The sequence below is a fragment of the Colobus angolensis genome, unplaced genomic scaffold, assembly GCF_000951035.1.
Source record: "Colobus angolensis palliatus isolate OR3802 unplaced genomic scaffold, Cang.pa_1.0 Scaffold385, whole genome shotgun sequence".
NCBI classification, from domain to species: domain Eukaryota; kingdom Metazoa; phylum Chordata; class Mammalia; order Primates; family Cercopithecidae; genus Colobus; species Colobus angolensis.
Window position 1 is genome coordinate 40,656 of NW_012117210.1, and position 9,858 is coordinate 50,513.

The following is a 9,858-nucleotide window of genomic DNA, read 5'->3' on the forward strand; positions in this document are numbered from 1 at the left end:
GCAATCCTAAGCAAAAAGAACAAAGCTGGAGACATCACGGTACCCGACTTCAAATTGTACTGCAGGACTACAGTAAACAAAACAGCATGGTACTGATACAAAAACAGACACACAGAACAATGAAACAGAATAGAGAACCCAGAAATAAGGCTACACACCTACAACTATCTGAACTTCTACAAAGCTGACAAGAACAAACAATGTGAAAAGGTGTCCCGACCTGCGGGACAGTCAAACGGGCCCTGGAAGGGGGAGTGGGAATGGAGGAGACAAGAAAACACAAGAAATGGAGACAAGACAAATAGCCTAATCAAGTCTCGTTTAATAATGGTGGTGCGATGCCTTATATAGGCTGGCAGGGGAAGAGGTTGGGCCAGGGCGGTGACGGGGGCCCGGTCTTCTCCAATTACAATTGCGCATGCGCCGTGGGTTTGTAATTTTCCTGGGCGCGGGATTGCGCCTGCGCCGTAGGCCGCATATCTTCCTGGGCGGGGAAAAATGTTTGCGCGTGCGCGGGAAAGGTTGGCGCTTGCGGAAAGGTTTGGCGCGCGCGGGAAGAGTTTGGCGCGCGCGGGAAGAGGTTAGGCGCGCGCGGGAAAGGTTTAGGCGCGGGCGCAGGAACAATTTATAATAAAGAACCCGGAAATGTGTCATTTTGTCTCCGCTTTGCGGAGATCAAGCAACAGAGGTCGGCTAACTCCGGGCCTTATGGCTCCGGACAAAAAGGATTTCCTGTTTAATAAATGATGCTGGGAGAACTGGCTAGTCACATGCAGAAGATTGAAACTGGATCCCTTATTTACATCGTATGCAAAAATCAACTCAAGATGGATTACAGACTTAAACGTAAAACCCAAAACTATAAAAACCCTTGAAGATAACCTAGGCAATAGCATTCTGGATAGAGGAACAGGCAAAGATTTCACCATGATGACACCAAAAGCAATTGCAACAAAAACAAAAATTGACAAATGAGATGTAATTAAACTAAAGAACTTCTGCACAACAAAGGAAACTATCAACAGAATGAACAGACAACCTACAGAATGGGAGAAAGTTTCTGCAAACTGTACATCTGACAGAGGTCTAATATCCAGCATCTACAAGGAACTTAAATTTACAAGAAAAAACAAATGACCTGTTAAAAAGTGGGCAAAGTGCATGAACAGACACTTTTCAAAAGAAGACATACATGCAGAACAACAATCATAAAAAAAAAATCTCAACATCACTGATCATCAGACAAGTGCACATCCAAATCACAATGAGATAGCATCTCGCACCAGTCAGGATGGCTATTATTAAAAAGTCAAAAAATAACAGATGCGATCAGGGTAACTGAAAAGGGAACACGGACACATTGCAGATGATAATGTAAACTAAAACTAGCTCAGTCACTGTGGAAGGCAGTGTGGTGATTCCTCAAAGACCTAAAAACAGAACTACCATTCGTCCCAGCAATCTCACTACTTGATACACACCCAAAGGAATATAAATTGTTCTATCATAAAGACATATGCACAGGTATGTTTATTGCAGCACTATTCACAAAAGCAAAGACATGGAATCAACCTAAATACTCATCAGTAATAGACTGAATAAAGAAAATGTACATATACACCATGGAATACTATGCAGCCATAAAAAGAACACAATCATGTCATTTGCAGAAACTTAGATGGAGCTGGAGGCCATTATCCTTAGCCAAACTAATGCAGGAACAGAAAATCAAATGCCACATGTTCTGACTTATAACTGGGAGCTAAATGATGAGAACACATGGACACATAGAGGGAAACAACACATACTGGGGCCTATTAGAGGGTGGAGGTTGGTAGGAGGGAGAGGATCAGGAAAATAATTAATGGACACTAGGTTTAATATCTGGGTGAGGAAATAATGTGTACCACAAACTCCCATGAAACAAGTTTAACTGTATAACAAACCTGCACATGTACCCCTGAACTTAGAATAAAACATAAATTAAAAAAGGAAAATGAAAAGAGAAAAAATTATTCAGTAACCGTGTTCTTTTTTTTTTTTTTTTTTTTTAGACAGGGTCTCACTCTGTTGCCCATTCTGGACTGCAGTGGTGTGACATTTGTTCACTGCAGCCTTGATCTCTCAGGCTGAGGTGACCCTCCCACCTCAGTCTTCTGAGTAGCTGGGACTACAGGCGCACACCACTGTGCCAGGCTAATTTTTGTATTTTTTTGTAGAGACATGGTTTCATCATGCTGCCCAGGCTGGTCTTGAACTCCTGGGCTCAAGCAATTCGCCACGTTTGGCCTCCTAAAGTGCTGGGCTTACAGGCACAAGCAACTGTGCCTGGCCTATATTCAGTAAGCTTTTAAATAAAATAAACAACTATAACTGCTTTATTTTTAATATAGCCATGATATTTGGTGGATTTTCTTTGGATGCTATGCTTCTCGATTTATAATCATGTGATTGGAAATAATACTTTTATTAGTACCTATGTTAATTCAGGTTCCGTGAGAAGCAGACACCAAGATAAGACTCCTGTGAAAGAGATTAATTATGGGAAAAGGGGATAAAGGTGAGAGAGCAGAATAAATCAGGAAGAGCCTTTGGATCATAATGCAGAAATAATGTCTGTGAAAGGAGAAGGGGAAGCAAAAAATAAAGATAGGTAGAATTACTTTCAGACTGCCCCACAGTTCTAAGGTTTCTGACAGGTTGATAGGGATAGCATGAGTCAAAGTTGCCTGTTAGAGGTGTTCCTCATCTCTGAGGAATTGACCTGCACTACTATTTCCCACTCAGTGATTATCTAGGAGAAGTCTGAGGGAAGCATGGCTTTGGTGCAAATGCAATAGTTGGTCCCGAGGGGCAGCAGCTGGGGCCATCAAGTAACTATGCTCCCTATAGCCAGCGATCTGAGCAGCACATTTTCATAGTCACCACAGTCCACCTTTGTACTCCACAGATCTATTTCTCCATGCAGGTTCATGGAACAGTTCCTTACTTATTCCTTGGGCTTCCCTTTATGAAGGCAAACTTTGAAGAGGGAGGATAGCGGGACACACTACAGTCCCCCTTGCTGCATTTAGTTTCTGGGCCAGAACTGGTAATTATTATCTTCCTTTTCCACTACCTACTTGAAATTTCCCTCACACACAGTTACTATTTTGACAAGTCTTGGAAGCTTACTTAGTCACGTGAACCAAACTTTCATTGTGGAGGTGTCCAAACTCTTTTCAATGACATTATCCATTCACAGTTAAACGAAGCAAGAGAATACCAGGAGGCACTCAAGTAGATCACCTGAATTCATATGTATTCCTTTCTGACTCATTTTACTAAAGCAGCCCTACCCCTCCTACAGATCATCAATTACTCCTGCCACATGTGGATTCCCCTTCTTGCATGGCAGTTCCTGGATATCAGTAGTCCAATGCTTGTTCAAACCACTGCTGCGATCCTTGTGGGCCACTATGATGGGGAGTAGGCACACTCCTGCTTTCACCCTTTATTCCTAATCCCATTCTTCCAATTAGATCTAAAGCCTAACATATAGGTCTGTGGTTTAATGTATATACTGCATCCTGGACGATGGCACTCAATTTTTTCAGGGTTTACTTTTATTGGTGCTTTATCTTTGCCTTTAGAAGTGTTCTATGAGGTCAGCTCCTTCTGGATGGTGCAGTATTTGATATGATAAGTGGATCCTCTTGTTCTGGAGGCATTTGTGCCCCTTCTTTACTATGAAGTGACTATCCTATTCAGATGCTGTGTTGTGTGGGATTCCAAAACTATGGATCAAGAACCTCCAAATCCCCCAGACGCTTAATGAGGCTGTGCAGGCAGAAAAGGCAAATCCACACCCAGAATAGGTACATATTTCTGTGAGCATGAACCAGTGACTGTTCCAGGATAAAAAGCATCCAATATAATAAATTCACTGCTAAGTGGTCTTTATAAATAGTGTTGTATTTGAGATAGAACGTTGGTCGCTGTTGCTGCAGGTTGGATATTCACACAGGGAATCAGCTAAATTGTCTTGGTACACAGAAGTCTGTGATATTGGGCCCATATATTACCTCCATTTCTTCTGCCATGGCTAGTTCTTTGAGGTGCCCATTGGACCAGTCCTGAGAAGGCCAAAATGAATGCTGGTTAATGTCAGTGGTCAAAGTCGCTTTGTCTACTTAGTTCTTCAGTTACTCTTTCACAATTGATGCTTTCTTGTGAACATTAAAATAGGATTGATACAAAAATCTTCCTTTTTCATGTCACTCCCAGGATGTCTATCCACATTCCTCTACTCCAGACTTCCCTTTCTCTGATCTTTTCCTTTCAAGCTCCTGACCAGCTCACCAGACCTTTGGCTACTGTCCAATAATGCATATATATTACCATCTTGAACCACTTCTTTTTCTACAAAAAGTGGATAATCAGGTGCACTGCTTTCAGTCCTACCCACTGGGAAAATGTTTTCCCTCCCTGCTGCCTTTCAGGACCACCGCTAAATGTGACTGTAATACAGTCACCACATATTTTGACTTACGTTCACATACCAAGCTGATCCTGTAAACCAAGCTTGAGCTTTCCTTCAACTGGTCATATGGGACCACATACTTTCATATGGCTATAGGTTTAAACAAAAGGAGAGGCACTGGTGTTACTGTGGTGGATAGCATGGAGATCTGGGCTATCTGCTCGTATACCTAACCTGTGTCCTCTGGTTTTCCTTGGACTTAATCTAGGATATTCTGTTTCCACCATATTATGGGCTACTGCTGGGTTCATCTTACTTTATGACTTAGAGGGTATAAAATGTATTGCTTCAAAAACCCAAAGAGGCCTGCCATATGCTGTGCTTCCTTCTTTGTGGGAGATGACGCAAGATGCAGTAACTTGTCTTTTACTTTGGAGGAGATATCTTGGCATTCTTACAACCACTGAACATATTATAATTCCTGTAAAGTAATGGGCTTATCTTCCACAATCTAGAGCCCATGTGTCTTACAAAGGCCTCTAGTGTAATAACCACATCTTGCTCTTCCTGTCCAATCAGCATATCATGGATATAATGGGTCAATGTGAAGCCCTGTGGGAGTATATATTTTGTTTACCCTGAGGCAAAACTATAAATGAATGTTATCTCCATGTGAAAGTAAATGTTCTGATCCTTTTTTTAAGTAAATGCAAAAGAATACATTCACCACATCAAAAGCTACATACCACGTACTTAGGTTTTGTTAATCTACTCTGGCAATGCTACCACATCAAGTACAGCAGCTTTTGTCAAGGATACTACATGACTGGACTTGTGGTAGTATGCTATTATTCTCTAGGATCCAATTAGTTTCTGCAAAAGCAAGATTGGCAAAGCAAGTGAAAATATGATAGAGACCACAGCTTCTGTATCTATCAGGTCTTTAACGGTGACAGTAATTTCTTTCTCCACCTTGAGAATGCTGTATTATTTATGATTTACTGCCTTGCCCAGAAGTAAGGGCATCACCATAAGTTTCCACTTAACCTTTCCCACTATGAGAGTTCACAGGACAATGACTTAATACAGTAGTTATTCCAAATGCCATTTATATAAATCCTAATTATAAAATCAGAATGTGAGGGAAAAGAATATAGAAGCCGTAGATCCACAGAGAGCCAGACTTTACACAGAAATTTGTTTATTACCTGGCCTCTGTAAACTCCCACTATAATAGTGAGGCCATGATGATGCCTTTGGTATTTAGATATCAATGTCAGACTCAGGCACTGTGTTCAATAGTTGTTGAAATGTCTGGGTATTCTTATTCCCCTTGTATACTGTCATCTAATTAATGGCTATAATTCCCTTTGTGGAAGGACTGAAATAATTATTGTAATGCAAACTTATTGAGATGCAACAAGGTTATTTTTTCTAGAGATCTGGCTCCTACTTTAATAAATGTGTTCTAGATCTAAAAATTAGCTTGGATTCAGCAACTGAACAAGGGTCATGACTTCTTATTGAGGAAACCTCTTTCAGCCTCCTAGTCTTACACTCTTGTCTTTTTCAGCTTGTAAATGTTGAGCAACACCCATGTTGGCTGACCATCAAGGGCTGGTGATTGCTGTGAAGTACTATCCTTGGCTGGGTTTTCTGGTCTTGCATAATATAGTCATTCTAGCCTGCCCTGGAACTTTGTATTTCTTCCTCTCTGGGATGCCAGGATACCTCAGTCATTTCTACTTCACTCAGCAGGGGCCATTGCTTTCTCCAGGCTTTGAAGAACCACACTATCAGAAAGTTTACTTCACTTCCTAGGGTCCTTGCTAGAGTGTTAAATCCCATGTTCCCAGAAAGTGCTTTCAACTCAATGACTATTGCTTATCCAGTATATTCTCGTTATCTTGATCAAGTATCATTAAAACCCAATATCAAGGCTATTTCCCCAACTCCTACCAGTACATGCTATGTAATTCTTGCATACAACAACTTCAATATATAATCTCATTCCTTCCTTATCAGGCTCAGAATGTCCTTGGCTGCATCATGCTGTCACTTAGCCCTAATTAATGGTCAGGTAACCTTTCCAAGGAAGTAGGGGCAGTTTCTGAGGGTGGCACCTGTTGCATTGCTGGGTGAGGCCTCTGTAACATGAGGAAAGTGTTTCTTCTTATGAGACAATCATGGGCCATCTCTGCAGCTTCTGAGGGTTCAGAGTAATATGCAGAACCAACATTCTCAGGACCATCTATCCAGAATGTCCACACCTGCTATGGTTTGGATATTTTGTCCCCTTCAAATCTCAGGTTGAAATGTTATCCCCAAAGTTGGAGTTGGGGTCTGGTGGGAGACGTTTGAATCATGGGGTGAATCTCTCATGAATGGCTTTGTGCCATCCTTGTGGTAATGAGTGAATTCTCCTTCTATGAGTTAACATAAGATCTAGTTGTTTAAAAGAGCCTGGAACTCCCTCCTCTCTCTCTTCCTCCCACTTTCATCATGTGATATGCCTGCTTGCCCTTCACCTTCCACTATGATTGTAAGCTTCCTGAGGCCCTCACCAGAAGCAGATGCCAGCATCCTGCTTCCTGTACAGTCAGTGGAATTGTGAACCAAAGTAAACCTCTTTTTAAATAAATTACTCAGTTTCAGGTATTCCTTTACAGCAACATAAATGGCCTAATACAGAAAATCGGTACTGTGGAGTAGAGCATTGCTATAAAGATACCTGAAAATGTGGAAGTCACCTTGGAAATATGTAACAGGCAGGGGTTGGAAGAGTTTGGAGGACTTAGAAGAAGATGGGAAGATGAGGGAAAGTTTGGAACTTCTTAGAGACTAGTTAATTGGTTGTGACCAAAATGCTGATAGAAATATGGACAGTGAAGGCCAGGCTGATAAAGTGAAGGCCAGGCTGATAAAGTCTGAGATGAAAATGAGGAAGTTATTGAGTACTGGAGCAAAGATCACCCTTGTTACGTGGTAGCAAACACTTGGCTGCATTGTGCTTATGCCATAGGGATTGGTGGAAGGTTGAACTTAAGAGTGATGACTTATGGTATCTGGTGGAAGAAATTTCTAAACAGCAAAGTGTTCAAGATGTGGTGTGGCTCCTTCTAACAGCCTGTGATTTAATTCTGGAGCAAATAAATGACTTAAATTTGGAACTTATATTTAAAAAAAATGCAGAGTGTAAAAATTTGGAAAATTTGTAACCTGGATATGTGGTAGAGAAGGAAAGAGTATACTCAGGAGAGGAATCCAAGCAGGTTGCTAAGGAGCAACCACTTGCTAGAGAAATTTACATGACTAAAAGGGAGCCAGGTGCTAATACTGGGGAAAAGGGCTAAAAGCCATTTCAGAAGTTTTTGGGACAGTCCCTCCAATCACAAACCCAGAGGCCTAGGGTGAAAGAACGGTTTCAGGGGCCGAGCCCAGTGCGCAACTGCCCCACATAGCCTCAGGACGTTGCTCCCTGCATCCAGGCCCCTCTGGCTCCAGCCTTGGCTCAAAAGGCTCCAGGTACAGCTCAGCCCATTGCTCCAGAGGGCAAAAGTCATAAGCCTTGGTGATTCCTATGTGGTGTTTACCATACAGGTGCATAGAATGTGAGCATGAAGGAGGCTTTGGAGCTTCTACCTAGATTTCAGAGGATGTATAGGAAAGCCTGGGTGCCCAGGTAGAAGTCTGCTGCAGCAGTGAAGCCCCTGCAGAGAGACTCTACTAGGGCAATGCGGAGGGGAAATGTGGGATTGGAGCTCCCACACAGAGTCTCCACCTAGGAATTGGCTACAGGAGCTTTATGAAGGGGGTTGCCACCCTCCATACCTGAGAATGATAGAGCCACCGGCAGGATGCACCTTGAGCCTAGAAAAGCTATAGGCACTCAACTTCAAACCATAAGAACAGCCATGGAGGCTACACCCTGCAAAGCCAGGGGAAGGGTTGCACAAGCCCTTGGGAGCCCACCCCTTACACCAGTGTGCCCAGGATGTGGGACATGGAGTCAAGGATTATTTTTGGAAATCTGAGGTTAAATGTCTCCTGCTGGGTTTCAGACTTACATGGGAAATGTTGCTCCTTTCTTTTGGCCAGTTTCTCCCTTTGGGAGTGGGAATGTCTACTCAATACGTGTACCACCATTGTACCTCAGGAATAAATAACTTCTATTGATTTCACAGGCTCATAGGCTAAAGGAACTTGCCTCAAGTTTCAGATGAGAGTTTGGACTTTGGACTTTGAATTAATACTGGAATGAGCTAAGACATTTGCGGACTATTGGAAAGGAGTGATTGTATTTTGCAATGTGAAAAGGACATGGTATTTGGGGGGCCAGGGGTGGAACGATATGGTTTGGATGTTTTCTCCCCTCCAAATCTCATGTTGAAATGTGATCCCAATATTAGAGGTTGGGCCTGGTAGGAGATGTTTGAATAATGGGGGTGGATCTTTCATGAATGACTTTGTACCGTTCTTCCAGCAATGTGTGAGTTTTCAGTCTATTACTTAATGCAAGATTTAGTTTTTTAAAAGAGCCTGAAACTTCCTCCTCCTTCTCTTTCTCCTACTCTCATCATGTGATATGCCTGCTCCCCCTTTGCCTTCCACCATGAATGTAAGCTTCCTGATGCCCTTGCCAGAAGCAGATGCCAGCACCTTGTTTCCTGTACAAACTGCAGAATTGTGAACCAAAATAAGCCTCTTTACTTATAAATTAATGAGTCTCAGGTATTCCTTTATAGCAATGCAAATGGACTAACACACCATCTCATGTTGGTCCAGATCCCAGGTTTTTTCAATCTAGGTCATAACATGAATATAACATACCTGTCTTGAATCAATATTTAAATATCTCTGAAGCTCTGCAACTGTCCCAAGTCTGCTGTTCAACTGTTTCTGCCCTTCCACTGCAGGAAGTACAAACCTCTTTATAAGTTACCAGAAAGTCTCTTAGATTTTAATACTTAGCTTTAGTTGCTTGGTGATGAGCCTCAGTTTTTTGGTTTTCTTTTTGTTTGAGACAAAGTCTTGCTGTGTCACCCAGGCAGGAATGCAGTTGTGCAATCTTGGATCACTTCAACCTCTTCCTCCCAGATTCAAGTGATTCTCCTGCCTCAGCCTCCGAAGTAGCTGGGACTACAGGTGCCTGCCACCACAGCCGGCTTATTATTATTTATTTATTTATTTTTATTTTTAGTAGAGACAGGGTTTCACTATGTTAGCCAGGTTGGTCTTCAACTCCTGACCTCGGGATCTGCCCGCCTGAGCCTCCTGCATTTAAATACAGTTTTGGTCCCACCTAATATTAATTAAAATAAAGGGATGGAGGAAGATCTACCAAGAAAATGGAGAACAAGAAAAAGCAGGGGTTGCAATCCTAGTCTCTGATAAAA